Source organism: Erythrolamprus reginae, chromosome 1 (assembly GCF_031021105.1).
Source record: "Erythrolamprus reginae isolate rEryReg1 chromosome 1, rEryReg1.hap1, whole genome shotgun sequence".
NCBI classification, from domain to species: Eukaryota; Metazoa; Chordata; class Lepidosauria; order Squamata; family Dipsadidae; genus Erythrolamprus; species Erythrolamprus reginae.
Genome location: NC_091950.1, coordinates 93,197,582 through 93,222,595, shown reverse-complemented (window position 1 = coordinate 93,222,595; position 25,014 = coordinate 93,197,582). Strand labels below are relative to the sequence as shown.

Genomic DNA, 25,014 nt, shown 5'->3' with positions numbered 1-25,014 from the left:
GAGAGGGGTGGCATACAAATCCAATTAATAAATAAGTAACATAATAAATATTAACATTAATATTCCATTGGGGCCCAGATCAGAGAGTTGGGGGCGTGCAAAATGTTTACTAGTGGGGGAGGCATAACAGAAAATAATTGAGAAGCCCTGAGTTAAAGGGACATGATCTGAGATTTGGTTGGCATAGCTATTTAAGGTTAACATAGATTTTTAAAATCATGTTGTAGCAAGATTGTCTCCTAAAATTCTCTTATGGTTGTCGCCCCAAGAAGCTTTCTTTAGAGGAGAAATGATGGCTATTCAATCTTCATTTATTGACTTTTATTGAAAGAGATCCTAAATTAAAAATGAGGAAAAAGTTGGAAAAGGAAGGTGATATTTATCAATAGATTACTTACGCACAATGGGTACAAAATTTTAATTTGGATAAAAAGTGTTTTTATAGGGGAAGAAAATAGACTTTGAAATGAAATTGTGTGTTAATGATGAACACCTTATGGCAAACTTATTATAGCATTCAGGAGAATGAATATGTTAAATTATGTATGATTAAATGCGTAAAAATATTTTCATATAATATTTTATTGGAACAATGGAGAAATATATGAACTTATGGATGACATTCTCATTGCATTATAATTTGAAAGAAAAAAAGTGATGAACTATTGGTATGTAACTTCTGGGAAACTCTCAAAGATGTATAAAGAAATATCAAATAGTGTTGAAAATGTAATCAATGTGAAGGTACCATCTTCAGTGAACATGTAAGTTTGCCAAGAAATATTGGGATCAAATATAGGAGTCTGCGGAGAGGGGCGGCATACAAATCTAAATAATAAATAAAAATAAAATAAATAAAATATTTTTATATTGTTTATACAAAGTGTTTGCTTCAATTTAGAATCAGAATTTATTTTATTATATATTTGTACCTGTACTGAAGAATGTAGAGTCAGGGGGTTTTGTACTTTTTGGTCACTTTTTAACATTTCCCCCCTTTGATCTCCATTTGTTTTAAATATTTTTTGGGTTTTTTAAATCTTTCTCTGAAACTTAATAAAGTCGGTCCTTTAAAAAAAAAATCTATGCACTGAGAGTATTGCTTCAAACCTGAAAATCTGTACTTTCCAGAAATCACATTTTCCTTATGCTTCAAGGCAATTTTTAATCGTTACTGTGGGTAGAGTATTTGGGTAGTTTTCATGTCACAGCATAATAAGTTTATTTTACTCTGTACAATTTGTATCATTCTTTGTAATATTGCTTTCTCTAATCCCTCGGGTTGAATTAGTTTAAAATGTGATAGTAGTGATGATTGATCCAAAGCTTTCAAGAACAATCTCCTTGCTACAACAAAAACTATTAAGATGAAACCAACAACTTTAAAATTTTATTTGTCACAAATAGCATAAGTGGAAATCCAGAAAACTGAGTTATCTTAAGGTACAAATTTGAAGCTGCCTCCAACATTTTTATCACTGGAATTTGTGTACATACTTAAATTAAATGTGAGCTTGCTATATATCATTATTCAAATAATAACAATAACAATAACAATAGGTATTATTAGTATTAGTGTTAGTATTAGTATTATTAGTATTATTAGTATTATTAATATTATTAGTATTATTAGTATTATTAGTATTATTATTTTAATTAAATCTATGAAATTCCACATAGTGGTATTTATTTATTTTATTTATTTATTTTGTCCAATACACAATAATACACAATGAAGGTTATAGAGGATATATTAGAGAAGAAATATGAGATATAGGAGAGACTATAGGACAGGGGACGGAATCTCTTAGGAATCTGGAGAGGTCAACCGTGGATAGTTTAAGGGTAAAATGTTGGGGGTTAGGGGATGATACTACAGAGTCCAGTAATGGACGCTTCGACAACCCGATTACTAAAGTCATATTTTTTACAGTCAAGTTTGGAGCAGTTAATATTAAGCTTGAATCTGTTGTGTTCTCTTGTGTTGTTGTGGTTGAAGCTGAAGTAGTCTTTGACAGGCAGGACATTGCAGCATATGATCTTGTGGGCAATACTTAGATCATGTTTAAGGCATTGTAGTTCTAAGCTTTCAAGACCCAGGATTGTAAGTGTAGTTTTGTAGGGTATTCTGTTTCGAGTGGAGGAATGAAGGGCTCTTCTTGTGAAGTATCTTTGGACATTTTCAAGGGTGTTAATGTCTGAGATGTGATATGGGTTCCAAACAGATGAGCTGTATTTGAGGATGGGTATTACGTATTACAAGCACCAACGAGGCTTAGCCACGCAATGCAGGTTGCAGGAACTGGGTACGTCTAGTTTAGTGAAAAGAAGGTTACCAGGTGACATGATAGCAGTGTTCCAATTATTGAGGGGCTGCCACAAAGAAGAGGGAGTCAACCTATTTTTCAAGGCACCAAAAGGCAAGATAAGAAGCAGTAATGGAAATTAATCAAGGAGTGAACCAACCTAGATAAATTTCCTGATAATAAGAGCAATTAATCAGTAGAATGACTTGCCCAGTTATGGATGGGAGTATTGGCCAATGATGGCAAAGTATGAGTATGCCATATATGCGGTGGAAATGTGGATGTGCCTTGGACTAATGCAATTTGACCATACTATGAACTACATCTGACTTCAACTGTCAACTGGGAGTCATGCCAATCATAGCAAAAATGTGGGAAGGAAGACTTAGATGGCATGGACATATTGTATGTATAAAGAAGAGTTGATGGCTGTGATGACCTGGAACATGGCACAGAGATAACCGAGGCAGCTGACAGTTCAAACCACCCCTTTATTGTTCCAAATTTCCCCAAAAACATTTCTGGCAAATCCCAAAGCAAAATGACCACTCGCTCCCTCCCTCCTTCCCTCCCTCCCTCCATCTCTCCCTCTCTCTCCTCTCTTCCCACCCCCCTCTCTCTCTTCAAGCAGCCTATGGGTGCAAATATTCCAGCCCAATGCTGTGAACACCATGGCTGCACAGCAAGAAATCCAGCAAGGGAAGTTGAAGAGTCCAGGAAGCAAGGGAGCATGGCAAGTAATCCAGTAGTTCTAAAACCTGTTGCTACTGGTCATGCATGCCCTCATGCATACAATGCTTCTGCAATGTTTCTGCAGAAGTGTCCCAGGTGGCGGGCGGAGTGTGCCACCACCACTACCCATTTGCAGAACTGGGCTGAACCAGGAGCAACCCACCACTGAAGTAATCCTGAAAGGATGCAAGGAATCCAGGAAAATTCAAATATTGGCACTCATCACACAAAGAATTCAACGTTTATTTACTTACTTACTTACTTACTTACTTACTTACTTACTTACTTACTTACTTACTTACTTACTTACTTACTTACTTACTTACTTATATTTCTATACCGCCCTTCTCAATTGATTCAGGGTGGTTTACAACATAATTTGTTCAACAAATGCCCCTCCCCACAGAATCTCCTTAAGTTTCAGTCCACAGGTGTGCCTTGTGAAGTGGGGCAGGATGTTCTTCTCCTGAGTAGCTGGCTTAGTTAGCACTGTTCTCACCTTCTCTCCACTCTCCGTGTTTGAAGATTAGGAGGGGGTGGTCCTTGCTCATCGCCTGAGCTCTGTCTCTCATGTTCACTGCTTAGCCTCTCTTGGTCATCCTGACCCCATTCTTCCCTGCCTACAAGCCATCCTAACTGGCCTGACCAGCCCTGTTCCTCCCCATTTTCCTCTGAAGCCAAAACCCCTCCCTCCTTGATCTCTGTCAGCTCCAGTTGCAGCTCGTCTTCCCCTGCAGATTCAGGCGCTGATGAGGACATGACATGGCAGGCCCAAGAAAAGGTGGATGGAGCACATCAAGGAAGACATGAAGGACCTGGGCTTTGTCCCTAAAGATGTCCTGGATTGATCTATATGGAGATGACAAGTGGACCCTGCCATAGTGTGGCATTAACACTAGAAAGAAGAATACAGTAATACTTAATACTTCAATACTTAAAGTAAACCACTCTAAACTCAACTGCAGGAAATTACGACTTTAGTAACCAAGTAATTGATACAAGGAACTCACTACCAGACTCTGTAGTATCATCACCTAACCCCCAAAATTTTACCCTTAGACTATCCACTGTTGACCTCTCCCGATTCCTAAGAGGTCAGTAAGAGGCGTGCAAAAGTGCACCAAAGTGCCTTCTGTCCCCTGTCCTAAAGTTTCTCTTCTACTAGTATCATGTATATAAATATTATTATATCTTTGTATACCACCAATAGGTACTTGAGAAAACAAAAAAACAAATAAAATAAAATAAGTACTTTGCCTTTAGAAGCTATGGGTCCTTCATCACTGGAGATTTTTAAAAAGAGATTTGACAACTATTTGTTTTAAGTAGTATAGGATTCCTGCTTGAGCAGGGGATTGGATCCTGCTTCCAGCTCTATTATTCTATTATTATTCTGTTATTTTATTCATCAAATAAGTTTGCTACAACCTTTACACCCCACTCTGTTCAATAGTTCTGGAAAGCTAGCATAAAAATACTATAGCCAATAAAAGAAAACAATAATTAAGGAAGTTAAAACTGACAGTAAAATTGAGTAACATCCAAATTAAATATAAAAATGGCTTTAAATCCCAAATGCATAAATATAAAATATCATGTCTTCACTTAGTATATATTATGCCAATAGCTTTTGTTATGATTTATTATCATTTGTCATAAATAAATTGATTGAAAACACCTAGTCTTGCCAATTTGCAAGTAGAGGACATAGTCTTCTGTATGGAAGTATGACTCTAGCATCTCAATTGGAACAAATTATGAGCAGGATGTTCCCTTTTTTAAAAGGGAAATCTTAATCCCTCCTCAAGCTATTTCCCCAATCTAAATAACTTTTTTTACAAAGCACTAGGAAGAAACACCAGTTATTTTATTTATCTAGAGTGAAAAATATTAAAATCTATTGGAAACAAAGAAGAAAACTAAGAACAGTATTAAATAGCATGTTCAACAGTGGCAAAAAATGAATTCCAAACTATTAATATATTAAAAGTCAGCCCAAGAAGCCACTTTATAAATAGTACTATATCTTCTGTTTACTCCCAAGATTAAGAGAAAGTTGCATGAATGTTTGCTAGTTTTAACAAAAGAACACATTATCAATAAAATCCAAGATCTTTTAATTAAAAAATAGTTCTTGCTTATGTGATTGGGCAGTACCAGAACATGTCAGAAAATGGCTGTTTCCTAAAGCTTTGGAAATTTTTCTTTAAAAACCCATTGAGGTTTAATCAGTGTCCCAAATTTGTAGGAATAACAGCCACATTGTATTTGTCAGGCATCATAAATTTGAAATATGAGAGGAAGAGAGAGAGAGAAAGAGAGAGGGAGGGAGGAACAGAGAGAGAAAGAGAGAGCAAAAAAGAGAGGAAGGAAGGAAGAGAGAAAGAAAGAGCGACAGAGAGAGAGAAAGAAAGAGGAAGGAAGTAGGAGCGAGAAATAGGGAGGGAGAGAAAAAAGAGAGAAAGGGATGGAGAAAGAGAGAGAGAGAAATTTTTTTGCTAATTTTTTTGACTACACTTTATTTAGCCCACCCATCCCCATCGCCTCAATGGTGTCCCTCTTTCCCAATCTTAAAATCTGGTCATGTTAACCAAATCACAATTGGTTCTGTCTGGTCCTGTTAGGATGTTCAAACTATTTACATTCATCTCTTTACCCTTCACAATATCTAGCCCCTGGTGAGGCAAGACACTTTCATAGACCCTGTTTCAGATCTCATTTGCTGAACTTGATCTATATTTCCTCTTGTTTAACTAGTTTCCTTTGTTGTTTTCCCTTGGAATAAGTATGTTCCTTTCCTGATTTATTTTTCAGTTGCTGAATCTGGTATAGCATCATCATAAACAGCCTGAACTTTTGATTGCAGCCAAGTTGAAGTTTAAGCAGCTTCTTAACATAACAACTTTATAGAAAAATCAGTTTTCTTCCAAGCCCAACTAGGATTTCTCCAAGGAACTCAAAACTAAGGAGATTCAGTCTATCTATACCATTTGCACTTATAAAATAAAACATTTCAGCACAGAAATTGATTTCTATTTTTTTTAAAAAAAGCCAAAGACTAATTTATAATTATTCATATTTAACATATCTTTAAATTCCAGATTCTTTGTATAGAGGGTGATTAATATAGCTGGTAATGTTTATTTAATTTTTAAATGTAAATTTAAAAATTTATTTTTAAAATGTAAACCATCCAACTCCCTTGGCAACTACATTTTAATTTTGTAGGGAAATTTTACACATAAATTATTCCAGTGTTTACTTTTATATTTTTAAAAAAATCTTGTATCTTGGGGTTGGGACCAATTTTGATTAAAGAAAGGTAAAACTGAATAGATTTCATTTGGTGCTGCAAAATCAAACAGTTTCCGCCTTTCAGTTTTAGCCTTCTGTCCATTTTGTGTGGAGTCTTATACCACTTGTAATCTTTAACAGCCTAGACTACAAAATTGAAATTCACAGCTCAAATAAAGGAGGCAGTACCAAGTCCTCTCTGCCTCATAATGTAATTGTGGCTTATTCCTTTGGCGCAGATGAAATGGAAAGCAGTGTGAATTAAATCACAAAGCCATTTTCTGCAATTCTCTGCACTTTGCCTGTGGACCACTCATCTTAATATTAACCCTGCCTAAACCTAGTTTAAAAAGAGAATTCTAGGAAAGATATCATAGTAAGGGACAGATAAAATAAACTGTTTGCCACCCCAGTCCTGTGAATTCCTAATGATGGATTCAGGTGCAAGACAAGTCTGAAATCCAAAGGGAAAAGAAATTATCAAACCCATATGCTGAATATTAGCATCTTTGCTATCCACTCTTATAAAATCCATTTTCCTTCATTTTATTCTCCATCAGTAAAGAGAGATGAAGCCTCCCCAGTTGATAAAGTGGGCTTTTCTCTTTTATTAACTATTTGTATTATGTATTCTATTATGTGCATCTCAGAAAATAATCACAATCAGGAAAATAAAAGGATCAGAATAAGCAAATGTCCAAATGATTATATATTACTTTCCCTGTGATATACTATCTAACAAGTTGATTGACCCTGATCCATTCAACAACCACAGCATAATTAGATCTACTTCCAGAACTGATTATCTGTGCTAGCATTGATTTTCTGACTGCATATATATGCATGGGAATGAGAAAAGAATTTCAATGCATTCTGGCATTTTCCTGAGTTGCAAACAAGGAAAGAACTTCTATCTTCAGCAGTTCTTCAATCTTTTGACCTCCAAATGTAATGCTCTTCAATTCCCATGATTCTCAGGAAGGATTTGGCTCAGTCATCTAGAATAATGTTCCTCAGTTTAGCTCTAACTGGAGACTGTAGCAACTGAAAGATACTTTAGGTCAGCATTGACCAATTGGTGGTCCATGGACCACTGATGGTCTTTAAGAAAATTTTGGTGGTCCACAGAAAAATTATTTGCATTTTTTCTATTGCACTAAATCAGGGGTCCTCGTGTATATAATGTGATTCTGCTAGTAAGAAAGGGTTGGTTATATGTAATTATACCACAAATGTTCAAGAAAATTCAACCATTAATATTTTAATTTCTTAATGATTATTTATTGGTTTCCAGACCCTGCTGTTCTGTTCGGGTCGTATGTGACCCGAAGCCAAGTTTGAGTCCCTGTAAAAAATTTTCCCTGCATATCTGAAACTTGAAATTTCATGACTGTTCATCATTTCAGGAGTTCTCTCTATGAGAATTTTTTTTGGGGGGGTGGGGGGTTTAGTTTTTGCTGGGCAAAAAAAGTTACAAATCTTCTGTTCCCGGGTCACCCAGACCCGGACCGAAAACTCTTCATTTGCAGTGCTTATGTTTGGTCTTTTTGAAAGCTTTTTTCACTTGGAAAGTAGTCTGAACATTTCTGCACACATTGGAATGAAAATTGAACTGAAAAAATTAATCCTTGTTGGTTTATTTTGCACATAAATGTGCCGCCCCCCATTTTTGTGAAATGTTTTTCAATTTATGGATAGTTTTGCTTGCAAAATGCATTCTATTTTACTGAAGTTGGTGTGGGATTGGTAGCTTGAACATTTCTGAATATAAGAAAAATATAAAGGAACTGAAAAAAATGATTCTTACTGGTTTTTTAACATCAGAAATAAGGCCTCCCCCCCCCCCTCGGCTGCTTGCAACCATTTTCACTTTTTATTTTTTTATGCTCCAAATCCAAAATATTCTTTAAAATCTTAGGCATTCATTTACTCAATTTAACAATGCTGATCATCAAAAAAGATATTTGTGGGGGTGGGGAAAAAAAATTTCTGGGCAAAAAAAAGGTCACGTTTAGTCTGTTCGGGTCATATAGACCCGGACCAAAATGATTTTTTTTAGGTACTTGAATTTGGTCTTTTAGAAAACTTTTTCAACTGGAAAACTAGTTTGAACATTTATGAACATAATGATATGAAAATTGAACTGGAAAAATTGAGACTTATATTTCTATTTTGATCAAAAAGCCCCTCCCCCCATCCTTTCTGAATTTCGTGTCAATTTATATTTTTTAAGGCTACAAATCCCTAAGGAATTTTCCCCCCAAAGGTTTGATATACTAAATTGAACAATCCTGAACATAAGAAAAATATAAATAAACTGAAACAAATGGTTCTTATTGGTTTATTTTTGCCACAAAAGGGCCACCCCCCTCGGCCTTGCTGTGTGCCATTATTGTCACTTCTTATACATATTTGGCTAGAAATATTTGGAATATCCTTTTGAAAATCAACCACATTGTAGCCAGAGAACTAATTTTATGAAAGAAATCCATTTTACTAAAAAAAAGTATGTAAGTTTGAAATTAACAGCATATTTTTATATAAATTGAAATAACTTTATGTGCAAAATAAACCAATATGCATCAATTTTTCCAGTTCAATTTTCATATCATTATGTTCAGAAATGTTCAAGCTACAAATCCCACACCAACTTTAGTAAAATAGAATGCATTTTGATAACAAAACTATCCATAAAGTGAAGACTATTTCACAGAAATGGGGGGGGTATGCATTATATCAGCAAAATAAACCAATAAGATTTACTTTTTCCATTTCAATTTTCATATCATTGTGTGCAGAAATGTTCAAGCTACCAATCCCACAACAACTTCAGTAAAATAGAATGCATTTTACAAGCAAAACTATCCATAAATTGAAAAACATTTCACAAAAACGGGGGGGAGGCACATTTATGTGCAAAATAAACCAATAAGGATTAATTTTTTCAGTTCAATTTTCATTCCATTGTGTGCAGAAATGTTCAAACTTGTTTCCAGGTGAAAAAAGCTTTCAAAAAGACCAAATATAAGTACCTAAAATGACCAATTTGCAGTCCGGGTCAAATAGACCCGGGAACATAAGATTGGGGATTTTTTCTAAACAGAACAGCAGGGTTAAGCTTATTTTATGTATATGTTTATGTTTAAATCTACATAAATGAAGGATCTGTCAATTAAAACAATTCATGGATTCCTAAACTATATCTCAGAGCCTAAACTGAACCTTTTTGCTTTGAGATAATCAAACAGTTTCAGCCTACCATGGTACATACAGGTGGTCGTAATTTCTGAAGCAAAGGTCTCCCTCGTTCTTGCCATATGGAACCTTTTAGCCAAAGATTTGAAACCTGGCTTATATGCACCATCTGTTGTTTGTTGTTAAAGAAGTGCCCACTAACACCATCATAATGAATCTGGGCATTTAAGCTAAAAGATAATTATTGGACAAATGTATACCTATAATCTTAGCAGATGGCAGAATCTGCAACTTTTCCTCAGGCAAAAATCTCACCAATATCACTTAAAGTTCTTAAAATGAATGAAAAATGCCTCTCCAGACTTCATCCTACATTTCCTCCTAATGTTTTTGTTGTTTTTTTTTTGCTGGTGCAGGGTTCACTTTTCTCAGATAAAGTGAAAATTGATCCACTAATTATGATAGGAATTGACCAACTAGCTTTTCCCTCAACACATGGGGTTTGAGAGAGAGAGAGTGATTGGCCCAAAGTCATCCAGCTGGCCTTTATGTATAACATACTTCCTCAAACTATGACCTGTGGGCTGCACATGGCCTACTGAAGCTGTTAATCTAACCTGCACAGGAACACAAGGATACCCCACCCACATCACCCTGCCCACCCTTTGGTCGAGTGCAGGACATATCTTTGTGAGCCCTGTGTGCTGGAACTGAAAGGTAAGGCCAACAATTTGGCCTGCAGAGACATTCTGCAGGTGGGAAAGGCAGAAAACTGGGACATAGATGCCCCCAAAGGTCAAGCAATGGGCAAAAATGGCCCAGTTTTGTCCAAAAAAAGGTCCATTGTTGCCTGTTTTTGGCCTGCAGGATGCTTCTGGAGGCAGGGGAGGTGAAAAACAGGGCACGGAGGTGCCCCGGGAGGCCAAAAAATAAAAGGGTGGAAACAGACTGTTATGTCCGTCTGAATGAAATAAAGCTTAAAGCTGATTGGCTCTGACGCGGCAAGTCAAAAGTACTTGCCGCCAAAAACAAACGGCTGTCAAAAGTTCCCACATTTTTAAAGAATATAAATAGGTGCGGCTTCTCGCCGCTGCCTCATTTGAGGTTTTCCTCTCAGAGCGAAGACATTCCTAGTTTGCCATTGTTATAACTAAAAGAGCTGACAACTGTACCGGTCTCCAGACTCTGATTCAACATAAACTGTTTTTCATCTCCTCCACCTCCATAAAATAGGTACAGATAGGTAGACAGAGGGGGGGGGAGTGTAAAGAGAGAGAGGAAGACAGAGAGATTTCTCAAGCTCCTTGGGGCTGAGAAGAATTGTTGCAGAACTGAATTTTTTGAAGTGGACCACTAGACTCCTAAACAAATGAAAAATTAATCTAGTAAAAAAAATAAGTCAACCAAAAGAGCAACATGCAAACAAAGCAAATAAAACACCCCCAGGTCCGGCCCTTCTGGTCTGGCCCTTCAACTGTCTGAGGGACTTTGACTTGGCCCCCTGTTTTAAAAGTTTGAGGACTCCTGGTGTATAAGAAAGGACTAGAAAAAGTTTGTGTTTGTTTATCTCAGTCTTCAGCTGGCAAAACTCCCAGATGTATTCTACATAAAATAAATGGGAATTGTAATATATCATAAAAATAATAATATAACAGCATTAAGATTCCTATTTACACATCCTCAAGAGTTGTCACAGTGATCAATATGACAAAACTATGTCAGTAAAATATCATTAATCATTTTTTTCATTAAGGAAAAATTCAAAGACACTCTATCACTATAATTTTATCAGGAATACATCAGTCCCAAAGTCATGAGCAAGTTTTTTGTTCTCTAGCATAATAGTACATCATAAAAATCCTTTTAAATCCTCCTAATATACAATAATGTGACTGTGGAGTACTTAATTCCATGGAGATTTAAGGTACTGAACCTATGGAACTGCAATTCTTAAGTATGAAATGGGATATTAACATATTGCGACAATGACATGTTGCCAAAAAAAAATCCCCAGAGTTAAATAACTAAGTTGTTTTATTTACATATTACAAAAACAAAAATACAAAGGGGAACATGGATCTCTCCATAAAAATGACTTGATTTTCTCCACAGTAGTAGAATGAAATTTTCATCATTAATTAAGGATAATTTTACGATTAATTTATAACTGTATTTGTGTTCAATACACTGCATGATCTGTTGGAAGAAAGTTGGGGAAACTACTTACTTGCTGGAATTATATTCCATTTTAATTGTATTTACCAACAATTTAAAGCAGCAAATATATCTAATACTCCTTCCTTCTTTGAATTTCCTACCAACAATGACCCTAGGTGAGTTGGACCTAAAGTCACCCAGCTGGTTTTCATGCCTAAGGTGGAACTAGAACTTACAATCCTCTGTTTTCTATCCTGGCACCTTAATAATTTAACAATAATAATTTATTAGATTTGTATGCCGCCCCTCTCCGGAGACTCTGGTTCTATATGTATCTTTTACATATATCTCTACAATTGCAACGTACAAATGCATGCAACATTATTTTGGCAGAAGACAAAACTTGGGCTCTGTCTAAACCCATGACGGTGAGCCTATGGCACGCATGCCACAAGTGGCACATGGAGCCATATTGGAGGGCACACGAGACTTTGCCCTTTATCAGCTCCAGCACACATATGCACTGGCCAGCTGATTTTTGGGCTTCAGAAAGGCTGTTTTGCCCTCTAGACAGCCCCAGAGGCAAATAAATCCCCTAACAGACAAATCAGAAGTTCGGGGAAATGCTTGGGGTCAATGGCACAGCACAGGCAGGGTGGAGAAGGGCAACTCTGGCTGCCATTGCCTTAACTTCACAAAGTTGGGCAGTTCTAAGCCCAGAGGTTAGTGGCTGTGTGACTTCAAACTGTGGCTGAGGCATGGTCCCAGGGGAGAACAATCCGGCCACTAAATGTTTATGGCTTTGCTGCCCCAGCTTTTAACCCCAGAATATTTGCGTTCATGGCATGTATTTATTTTTATTATTTATTTATTGGATTTGCATGCTGCCCCTCTCTGCAGACTTGGTGCGGCTAACAACAATGATTAAAAAAACAGCATGTAACAATCCAATTAATAAAACAACTAAAAACCCTTATAGTAAAACCAAACATACACACAAACATACCATGCATAACTTGTAATGGCCTAGGGGGAAAGAATATCTAAATTCCCCCATGCTTGGCAATAAAGGTGGGTCTTGAGTAGTTTGCAAAAGACAAGGAGGGTGGGGGCGGTTCTAATCTCTGGGGGGAGTTGATTCCAGAGGGCTGGGGCCGCCACAGAGAAGGCTCTTCCCCTGGGGCCTGCCAAACGACATTGTTTGGTCGACGGGACCCGGAGAAGGCCAACTCTGTGGGACCTTATTGGCTGCTGGGATTTGTGCGGTAGAAGGCAGTTCCGGATGTATTCTGGCCCAATGCCATGTAGGGATTTAAAGGTCATTACCAACACTTTGAATTGTGACCAGAAACCGATCGGCAGCCAGTGCAGGCCACGGAGTGTTGCAGAAATGTGGGTGAATCTAGGGAGCCCCACGATGGCTCTCGAGGCTGCATTCTGCATGATCTGAAGTTTCCGAACACTTTTCAAAGGTAGCCCCATGTAGAGAGCGTTGCAGTAATCAAACCTCGAGGTGATGAGGGCATGTATGCCTTGCAACTCATGCCACCTGCAGTTGGCTTGCTCCCTATTTTTACGAAAATGTGGGGATACTACAGCCCCTCCCCAATATTTGCTTGAAATCTTCATGCAAGGAAAGCTGGCGAAGGAAAAGGAAGCAGCCAAGTCTTAGGTAGAACACCTGTCTTGCGGCCCGCCCAGCTCCTGCGCAGCCTCTACCCAACCCCCACTCCGTTCCACCCCACCCAACCTGTCACCCCCAAAAACGTGAGTCTTACCTGGCACTTGTATCTCCATTGCGTTCCTGATGCTGTGTCCAGGGCAGCGCATTCTAAAAGAAAACATCTCGCGAGTTCAATCAAACTTCTCGATTTTTGCTTATAAACTGAGCAATGCATAATCACACAATTTATTTATTTATTGTTCAATTTCTGGCAGGTAATAATGTTATCCTTCCACACCAGTATCCATCCACACCACATCCACCAAGCCACACCCACTGGACCAGTAATTTTAAAAAATGGATTTCACTACTGATTTTAAGGCAATAAAACCAGTTTAAAAATATCCAAAACAGTAAAAAAAACATTTAAAACATCCAATTCTGTCGCGATAATGTAAATGATTAAAGTCCGTTAGTACCTTAATTACCGCGGAGGCGATGGATAGAAGCTTTTAGTCATTTGTTCAAAACAAGATTTCTTTTATTATAAAAGTAGAAAATAAAACATGTCTCGGTGGACAACATAACAAATACGTCTTACATGATGGTGGATAGAAAGAAGTATGGAGTTTTAGGATGAAGAAGAAGGAAGTAGTGTTAGATGTGGCAGGATATTACATCATAATAGGAGGAACTTAACAAAGCACACACAGTTAACTCTTTAATTACTAAAATGTCTCTGGGGCTGGCAATATTCAGTGTGACAAATTCAAGAGGCACAAGAGGAAGATATTGGCTTATTAGCAATAAAACCAGAAAACAGGGCCCTTGGCACATTCAGGGCTCCAGACATAACCAGGTTTTTAACGTTTACAAAAGGCTAACCAAATTGGGACCATTCTGATCTCCAAGGAGGATATTCCATAGAGCAGGGGTCACTATAGAATTACATTTCATGTTTGTGGTAAGCTAACTACAATATAAAATAGTCTCTCTCTCTCTTTTTCTTTCTCTCTCTCTCTTCCCCTGTGCGTGTGAGAGAGAGAGTGACAGAGAGAGGGGGTGAAGAGAGAATGAGAGAGAATGCACTGAAGAAAAACATATTTTTGGTAGTATCTTTACGATTTTGATGATGGTTTGCTTACTGATGTTGAATCTCAGATAGATCATCATCTGACATTTCTCCAGGGTCTCTATTGGAAGATCTATTTTTATCTCCATGGACAATTTGAAATTCTTTCTCAGCGTGAAATAAAGAAAGACTTAGGCAGACAGAGAAACGATTCATTATTAACCTTGTTATATTTCTGGGTCTTGCCTTTCTGCCACCCTTTTATTGTATTCCATTCTACTTCCCAGCTGGCTTGGGTTTTTTCCCCCTTGATGTTCCAAACCATGCTATATTTTCAAGGGTGTTTTGTGATTCTCCCTGCAGAATTTTTTAAAAAGATATTTTTACTCCTGCAAACTGCATGATTCGTCAAGTCTGTCAAGATCTCTCTTCTGAGCCTGAAATTTATTTTTCCCCCAGCTCTTCCAACCTTCAAGATCTAAACTCAAGGTTACATTCCTTGAATATGCAGTAAATCCCAATCTTTCTTCTTATTTTTTAATTTTTTGTGAATGAGTGAATGGGGTTGATAATTGGTCATCATCCCCATAACACTCTTCTATTGTGCCAGTAGGGTTACATTTATAAGAAGAATTCTCACAAATTCTCAGAAAATGTGTTTTGTGACCTCCTGCACAGGCGCTGAGGTCATGCATGCTGGGTAGCCCCAGGCTCCAGCCACCCAGCCTGCTCTGTGCTCTCCTGCACTACAGGCATCTCTCTCCTGCAGCACGAGAGAGCAGGCGAGTGGCCAGTGCTTGGGCAGGCTGCTTTTGCCAGCTGCCACTCTAGATGCCACAGCGAGATTTCGGCTGCTGCGCATGTGCATCAGCTGGAATTTCGCACACAGACGTCCTTCCGGCAGCAAAAATTGCCTATTTCTTTGCTTCTGCGCATGCGCAGAAGCAAAAAAATTGAATTTTTTTACCGTAATGGTTCCGGTTTCTCGTGCAAGGTGAGCTCCGTTTTCCCCAGCAGAATGGCGGTTCCAGTCGTTCCGGCTGGTGTCCATCACTGGGTATATACATATAAGTTTATTGAAGTTTCAAGTTTATTGGATTTATATGCCGCCCCTCTCCGAAAACTCGGGGTGGCTAACAACAATCATGAACAATATACAATAAATCCAATACTGAAAGCAAATTAAAACCCCTTAATATATAAAACCAAACATACATACAAACATATCATGCATACAGTTGTAATGGCCTAGGGGGAGAAGAAGTCTTAATTCCCCCATGCCCGGCGGCAGAGGTGGGTTTTAAGTAGCTTATGAAAGGCAAGGAGGGTGGGGGCAATTCTAATATCTGGGGTTAGTTGGTTCCAGAGGGCCGGGGCCACCACAGAGAAGGCTCTTCCCCTGGGTCCCGCCAAGTGGCATTGTTTAGTTGACGGGACCCAGAGAAGACCCACTCTGTGGGACCTAACCGGTCGCTGGGATTTGTGCGGCAGAAGGCGGCCCCTGAGGTAGTCTGGTCCGGTGCCATGAAGGGCTTTATAGGTCATAACCAACACTTTGAAATGTGACCGGAAACTGATCGGCAACCAATGCAGACTGCGGAGTGTTGGTGTGACATGGGCATATTTAGGGAAGCCCATGATTTCTCTTGCAGCTGCATTCTGCACGATCTGAAGTTTCTGAACACTTTTCAAAGGTAGCCCCATGTAGAGAGCATTACAGTATTTGAGCGGTTTCCAAATGCTATTGCTATTTGGAAACCGCTTTCACTGAGACTGATTCATTTTCCTTTGCAGCAAAAAAGTCTAACCCTTACTTCACAAGGGACAAGAGATCATAAATCTCACAGCAGAAGAAGACAACAGAAATTAAACACAAGTAGGCAATGTATTTACCCACTCATCACCCAGAAAAAGTGGTGGGGGACTAAAAAGGAAAAGAAAAGAAAAGCTGGGAAGCTTGCCAGATGTTAGAGGCGCAAGAGGAATTCCAATGACAGTTTCATTCTCAGCATTAGATTGCTATGGAAAAGCCATCAATGAAAAGAAATGAATTTGAATAAACTGAGGTAGCCTGGGTCTTTGATGATGTCATGTGTGCATTTTCACTTGTCACACTGCCTCATTAGATTTGTAGTCCTGAATCTTGCATGCAGAGCTTCTGCCACCAGCACATTTTGCTCATTAATGCAGTGTGTGCTGGCCCCAACATTTTAAAGCTAGGCCACCCCTGAACTAATCCTTTCTTTAGCTAAAAGGACAAAATAATGAGAACTGAAATTAAAGTAAATAGTTTGCTGGGGAAAATACTAACATAAAACATGGGTGGGCACAAAGCAACCTTTTATTTCCTGGAAATCACTACATCCTTGTCAAAAAATTTCAATGAGTGTCGTACAAGCTAGAGGTCAGCTATGTGATATGTGCAAGCCCAGTGGAACAGTATCTGCATAATTCCCTATAAATTTTTAAAGCTCACAAGTCCACATAGTAGTTTTATGACATAAGATTTAGATTAATGCCAGAAATCTTGCAAAAAAAAAATAAATTGGGCCTCAATACCAAAATCTTGAAATAGAATAGAATTCTTTATTGGTCAAGTGTGACTGGACATTCAAGGCATTGGTGGGTTGCTCTCAATATGGCCCGGTTCTAAGAACCAGTAGCACCAGCAGTGGGAGGCTCCGCCCACCCGCCCAGGACACTTCTGTGCATGTGCTGTAGCGATCTGGTAGTATATGCACGCACAGAAGTGAACTGGTAGTAAAGGGTTTTAGAACCCACTACTGATACAAGGAATTACTCCCTGGTGCATGTAGGATATAAGAAAATTCAAAAATAAAATAATATAAAGAAATTTATATAAATGGAGGAGATTTAATTCTGCTTGGGCAAGGGAGTTTGGACTGGATAACTCGCAGGGTCTTTTCCAGCCTGAACTTGTTAAACATTAGTTGCTTTAAGATAGTTGGAGAAAATAATAATACTGTAATTTCATAATTTATTACATTTGTATGCCGCTTCTCTCTGAAGATTCAGGGTGGCTAAAATCCATGATGAATAGATATCCTTTTATTAATTAGAATGGGGCCAAAATAAAAGGGACATTTTTTATTGCCAAGGCAAGAAAAATTTAATAATAATAATAATTAATAATAATTTATTGGATTTGTATGCCGCCCCTCTCTGCAGACTTGGGGCAGCTAACAACAATAATAAACACAACATGTACAATCCAATAATAAAAAACAACTAAAAACCCCTATTATAAAACCAAACATACACACAAACATACCATGCATGACTTGTAATGGCCTAGGGGGAAGAGCTATCTCAACTCCCCCAGGCCTGGCGGTATAAATGAGTCTTGACTAGTTTACGAAAGACAGGAAGGGTGGGGGCAGTTCTAATCTCTGGGGGGAGTTTGTTCCAGAGGGCCGGGGCTGCCACAGAGAAGGCTCTTCCCCTGGGGCCCGCCAAATGACATTGTTTAGTCGACGGGACCCGGAGAAAGCCAACTCAGTGGGACCTTATCGGTTGCTGGGATTCGTGCGGTAGCAGGCAGTTCCAGAGGTAATCTGGTCCAATGCCATGTAGGGCTTTAAAGGTCATGACCATCACATAGAATTATGAACAGAAACTGATCGGCAACCAATGCAAGCCACAGAGTGTTGAAGAAACGTGGGTGAATCTTGGAATTAAAAATGCTGTGCTTGCAAAATATATTATGGGCAATAATGGGAAGGTGTTGACAAACATGTCAGAGATGCTGCTCTCTCTGAGGTGTTACGGAGTAGCAGGGATTGGTGACTGTATCAATAGGAAGGTCCTGAGGGGGGTGTCGAGATAGAGACGATAAAATATAATGCTTTTGAAACTTTAAGTGTGGCTTTTGGCTCAAACCTCAATTTAAGGTCAAGCTGGAGGGACATAGCCAAGCACCATGGTGACACATGGAGTTTCCCTACACCCATGTTGTTTGGGGAAATGGTTCAATTAGAATCAGGTCAGAACCACCCTGTAGGGGTGGGGAGAAAGAGAGAGACACCACCAGGTAATTGGGAGGAATGGCATACCTCCCAGGGATCTGGCAAAGTGCTCGTGACCAGCACTGGGTAAGGCTTGTAAATGCAGCCCAAGCCACAGCAGCCACAAATGGACTGATTGATCTGCTTTTTGAAGGTTGGGAGTCACCTAGAAAGAGGAAACTAAAGAAAAGCACTGGAGAGATAAGGAAGAACAAAATTTTAAAATGGGAACAAAAAGGACTGGGGAAAAAACAAAGACGAAGCAGCTATTTAGCACTGAAGATTATAATGGAAAAAAGTTTAAAGAAGGTTGTAACTAAAGCCCAATGATTGAGAACTTTGAAAATTGAGTATTGAATTAACTTTGAATTAAACATCTGGTCTAACAGAATTGATTTAAATATACTGTACATCATCTTATTAATTAAGAGGAAAAATAGACTTGTGGAATCAGTGAGGAGTGCCACCTGCAGTTGGAGGAATTATTTCTGTGGAAGACTTTTGTGGATGTTTAAGCAGCTACTGACCTTGAACTGGGAATCATATGGACAGTTTGAGAAAATATATAGTATTGAACAATTGGGTTTCTTTACTTTGAAAAAAAAACCCAAAAATAAAATTGACATCTTATCTGTTAGTACTGAATGAACTCCAAATGAATTTTTATGTATTTGATGTTCAAAGACTAAATGTTAAAGCCCAAAATATGCATTTTGTTTAATGTCAAAAGAAAAGGATTTTATCAGGCTGTGGGGTAGATATTTCTTGACAGCTGGTCTAATAATAAAGACTTGTGAACAGTGATTTGGGCAACATGGATGCTCTAGAAGATGAGGATCTTATAACCCTTTTAAGGGTTATTTTGCTTCTTGGAGTATGAAGATAGAAGTGGAAAAAATATAGAGAAAGCTCTTGAGTGCAGCAAGGATTTTGAAAATATGATTGCAAGGAATAAAAAGCAAGACAACAAAGTGGAGATGAAACAAGATGAGAAGAAGATACAGAGAATGATAGAGATAAAAGGGAAAAGAACTTGCACAGACCAAGAAAATGGACATACCAATGATTACACTGAATTTTATGATTATTACACTCTTAACCGTGACAAAAAAAGAAAAGGGAGAGGATATAGGTATTGGGCATGGCAAACTGGCAGGGAGAAAGGTTTAAGGAGAGCTGAAGGAAAATTCACACAATTATTATACACAAAAAAGAAAAAAGAGAGAAAGGGAGAAATTGTGGGTACAATGTTACAAGAAAGAAAAAGAAGGGAAAGTTAAGGTTAAGAAGATGGAAATTTAAAGAAAATGGTTGATTGTTATTTGATTATTTGATAATTATTTGATTACTATATAATGATTTTCTTTTTTTCTACATATAACTAAATACATTTATGAATATATTGGATGTCAATAATCAATATTTTTATTTGATGGATTAAACTTAAAATTGTTCAATACATATTGGTATCTTTAGAGGGAAAGAATTATAATTAGCAATGGATGAAATGAGTTAATCTCTGGAAATTGAGGATCTTGAACGATTATTATTTATTTGCAAATATAGTTGGTGATGATAATACTGATATTGATAATGAACAAGTTTCTACTTAAGAATTTAAATCTAATTTAATTATTCAAATGTAATTAATTATATAATTAAATGATAATTTTGGGAAAATACAATTATATTATAATTTGGTATAAACTGAATTTGTTGAATTAAATTTAAAATTATATACTTGTAACACTAGAGGATAAGACATAGTATAATGAATAATGAATGAAAGAAGTTAATGTGTTTAAGTTTTGGAATTTGATTAATTCCAGAAGGATATTATTTATTTTATTTATTTATTTTATTTATTTGATTTTTATGCTGCCCTTCTCCTTAGACTGAGGGCGGCTTACAACATGTTAGCAAAAGCACTTTTTAACAGAGCCAGCCTATTGCCCCCACAATCCGGGTCCTCATTTTACCCACCTCGGAAGGATGGAAGTCTGAGTCAACCTTAGTTAGATATAAGGTATAAAATATTTAATATGAATTGATATTCCATTTTTGAAGATAAGTACATGTGGAATTTTTAGGGGCATTTAGTTACGAGAAAATAGGGGTTAAGAAAAATGAATGATGAGTAAGGAAATAAGGAAAAGAATGAAGCACAACAGCTTAGAATTATTAAGCAAGAGCGAACAACCAGCAGAGGAAGTAATCAATAGTGTTAAATTTAATTGGAAAATAAAATAATTTGTGTAATCCAGGTAACATAATTAGATAAAGGAGGTAGCACCAGATAAATGACATATACCAAGTGTAATGTATATGAAATTAAGAAGTATGAATGATTATATTTATTTAGCAGATGATACATGTTTATTAAGTCGTATTGAAGGTATATGATATTGCATGTATGTTTCAGTGTGGAGAAAAAAATTGCAAAACAAAAATTAAGGTCAGATTGAATGATCCACCGCACTTTGCAAGCTGCTATTATTATCGTTATCATTGTCCTTGCCATTACCATTTCTTTCCCATAAATACTCTTTGTTTTTTAATCGCTCCAAGTTTATTTTGTTATTTCTAACATTTATAAGCTCTCAGCATACAGGAAAACACCAAAGTGATAAGTCATGTTCGTAAATCATAAGATACAAACAAGTGATAAATTGTAAGATTCCAATAGGAGAAGGTAGAAGGAAAGACAAGAAGGTGAGAAAGATGAAAATATGTAAGGATAATAGCAATACAGCTCTACTATTTGGGTAAATATCCTTCGACATAAGTCAGTTGTGGGAATTAGGTGCTTAGCAGAGTGATTGGCATGGAGTCAGAAACTATCTTTGTTCCTAGTAGTTTCATCATGTAATGCCCTATAGCAGTGTCCTGAGCGGAGAAGTTGAAACAGTTTATGTCCGGGATGTGACATTTTCTCAGCCTTCTTTCTAGTTGGTGCCATATACAGGTCCTCAATAGAAGATAGGCTAGTTACAATTGTTTTTTCTGTAGTCCTATCTATCTATTGAAGTCTGTACCTGTTCTGTTTGGTTGCTTTGCCAAACCAACCTGTTATAGAGGTATAAATGACAGACTCAATTAAAAAAGAAAGTTGGGAAGCTTCAAGTTTGACCAATCTTTTTATTTTTTTTTAACCAAATTGTTCCCTGAACTTGTCTGCAGTTCATGGACATGTGTCATTTGGCCTATTTTTTAGTCTTTAGTATAGTTTGTTTTTTGTGGTTCTTCTTTGAATTCTCTTTTCTGTTTCCTTATCCTTCAAGTATGAAAAAAGAAAATAAATAATATGTCAACAGCTGTCTCCATCTCTTCTTATATCTATTTCTTTGCTATGCTCTTTTAAAAATGCATTGACGTGAACACCCAAAACTAGAGCTTTGATTTTTATTAATAATTCTGGCTTATTTTACTTAAAGATGACTTCATACATGAATTCTTGAAATAAATTCCCCTTTAAAGCTTGGAGTTGTAACAGTTTTTACACAGAGATATCACACAATTATTTGATGTTTTTTCTCAGACAAATAAGCAGGAGAGTGCATTTGCCACTAAAATGAGGAATGGATAGTTTAGTACTTCTCAAATAGTGGGGCAGACCCCCCAAGGGGCCACGGAACAATGCCAGGAAGGGTGCATTAACCTGGGGAAAGTGCTTTTTTTTTTACTACAGGGACAGCGGTAGGCTACAAGCCGGAACGCTAAATTGCGCTCACCGCTGCGGCTCATAAGTTCTTGTGGGGACAGCGTGATTTTGCTGCTGCACCTGTGGAGGTAGCAAAATTACACATGGAGAAACAGGTGTGCCCGTGTTTTGACATGCGCAGAAGCAAAAAAAACCCTCACCAAAAGACAGGCACACCTGCGACTCCATGCACGATTTTGCTACCTCCACAGGTGCATCAGCAAAATCGCGCTGGCCCTGCAAGAACTTATGAGCCGCGGCAGCAAGCACAATTTAGCATTCTGGCTTGTAGCTCACTGCTGCACAGAGAGTAGGGGGGTTTTTTGCGCTGAACAATAGCACGCAGCATAGAGCAGAAGATATGAAGTGCAGATAACTTAAGTGTCATCATGGAAAAATATTTAACAAGGATGAAAAGAAAGGTAGTGAGAGACAGAGATAATGAGACAAACGCAAGTCTCCCGAAAGCTAAGACAAGGAAATATGATGAAGCGTATGTAGCGCTTGGCTTCACTTTGACTACGATGAGAGACAAAGGAAGAGCAGTATGTGTACTGTGCCTAAAAATGTTGACAGAGGACAGCATGTGGTCAAATAAATTAAGACATCACTTAAACACCTTACACCCCAATTGTTTGAGATTTTTCAGCAAAAATGTGCCGAATATTGCAAACAATTGTCCTGGCGGAGAGTTGGGAAAGGGTGCAAAGTGTTAAAAGAAAATAATTGAGAAGCACTAACAACAATGTTGTGGTTTTCTTAGAGAAGTAGAAAAACCTGTTAATCTCAAAAAGTCATGGAAATTTGACTAGCATTCGTATAAGAGTACAGTCCACTAAATTAAACTGGAAATCTGTTATTTTAATTTATTGAGTAGAAGTAAAAAAATGAAATCTCTAATGCATATTTTCCCCAACCTTCATGATGTTAATTGGAAATTTTAAGTTACAATTTCAACAGAGCAATTGGAAAAAAGAAAGTTAAAATAACATAATCTTTGGAATGTATTGATGGATATCTGCATGTACTCCTAATTATCTTTGCAAAAATAGATATTTGAAGATCTGTAGTCATGAGGAAATACAGTTCTCTTTTTAGCAAGAAAATTGGCTTCTGAGCGTATGTTGGAAATTAGCCTCCCGACTGAAGCAGTGGGGTTGTTCTAATCCAACTGCTTCAAAGGAATATGTTCATTGATTCCCCCCCCCCCTCAAATTGCTCTTCATATATTACATTGAGCAAATCTTAAAGAAAGAAAAAACAGACATCCTTGGGATGTCATCTAAAGAAGTGACACCTCCTCCTTAGTAGTGACAGTGGCTTTGCTACAGAAAAAGCCTATTGGGAATGGCTCCCTCCTGCTCCCTTTCGGATTTACTTGAAGTGGGGAAACAATGAATTCTGTTCACAGGTGTACTTTTGGCAATTGTGCCAGTCAGGAAATGGGCTAGGGTTCTAGATTTAAGCCACCAATCCTTGTTAACAACTACCTGTGTATATTGTTTGTCATATACAGACTGTCTCCAACTTATAATTTTTCTTTTTAAAAAATATGTTTATTGAATATATACATTAAAAACAGGGTACAGAAAAGCAAAGGGAATATATATAATGTACATTCTAGCAATTATAATTTACTTATATAGTACGTGTAAGTGGGGAAGGTGAAAAGAAGAAGGGGAGGTAGATTGGGGAAGAAGGGGAAGAAAGATACGAGAGGAGGAAGGATAGAAAATTAGAGCAAAAAAGAGTAGTAAGAGAGTAGGAGAGGGCCAGCGTTAGAGCTGGGGCTTCAATGCTTTGCAGTCTGTGGTTTAAACATATAGGTGGTGTAGATTTCCCTAAAGTTTTATCCATAAGTGTTTGACTTAGTTGCTAGTGCCAACACGTATCAGTGGTTTAAGGGTTTGTTCATTCAGTTTCTTTGTAGTTCAGAATTTGTGTCAATCAAAAGGGTCATAGTCGTTGATTTATATTGATCTTAGTAAGATAACTTATAATAAACTCTCCAGTCCAAGTCTTAGGAGTCAAAATTGTCAAAATACAATTCTATATCAATATCTCATAAGTATTATTAATGTCTTCAAGGTTCTAAATATACGTATTCAAGTATTCAAGTAAGTTGGAGTAAATTAAGGACAGAATAATTAAGTAATTAATAAGTAGCAAAAGGTAACTTTCAATTAATACATAATAATTAATTACAATTGATTAGCAAGTTTTAGTATTTGTATTAATAGATAAATCAACACAAGAGCATATATGTATATAGGTCAATAAATAAATTATTAGTTTAGATATAAATCAGTAAGTCAATCTAGCTCAGTAGTTCAATTAATTCATAGGTTCAATAAATCTCTAATAGTAATGACAATATAACAGTACAGAATATTATCAATGGCAGTATAACAGTATAATGGCTGTATATCAGTATAGAATATTATCAAAAATCAATTAAAAGGTTATTCTCAATGTTGCAGCAAATCACATATGAAGTATTCAAAAATGATTGAAAGAGAGAGCAGCAAGGGACAGGATTATTCAGGAGTGGGAAGAAAAACAGTAAGTAGCAGGTACTAACGAGAAGATGTTTTCTTCCTTTTTCTTTTTCTTTCTCCTTGGGCTTATGCAATAGTGCTGAGTCACAGTTCAGTCTCTGACAGTCTCTGTCAGTAAGGGAACAGTGTTGTAAGTTTAATAAGAAATCAAAGTTCAAAGTTCGTAGTTTTTTGTTTTTTAACAACTGGAGCAACAATGCAAAGTCAATACACAGTCAAAAGTGAGGTAGAGAAAAGGGATTAAAGGGATTAAACAAAGGGGAGGAGGTGAAAGGGAAGGTAAAAAAGATAAGGAGTATATAAAGACCTCAG

General features: G+C 37.3%; 1 long non-coding RNA gene across 1 annotated transcript in view; it reads right to left on the bottom strand.

Moving 5' to 3' along the window:
- LOC139157662 (uncharacterized) overlaps positions 1–24,798 on the bottom strand; it is a 71,361-nt gene extending 46,563 nt beyond the window's left edge. The window contains exons 1-2 of the long non-coding RNA XR_011557528.1: positions 24,726–24,798; positions 13,463–13,515 (exon numbers count right to left, since the gene is read on the bottom strand). This is a non-coding gene — a long non-coding RNA (uncharacterized lncRNA). The remainder of the gene's footprint in view (positions 1–13,462; positions 13,516–24,725) is intronic.
- Positions 24,799–25,014: the final 216 nt, after the last annotated feature.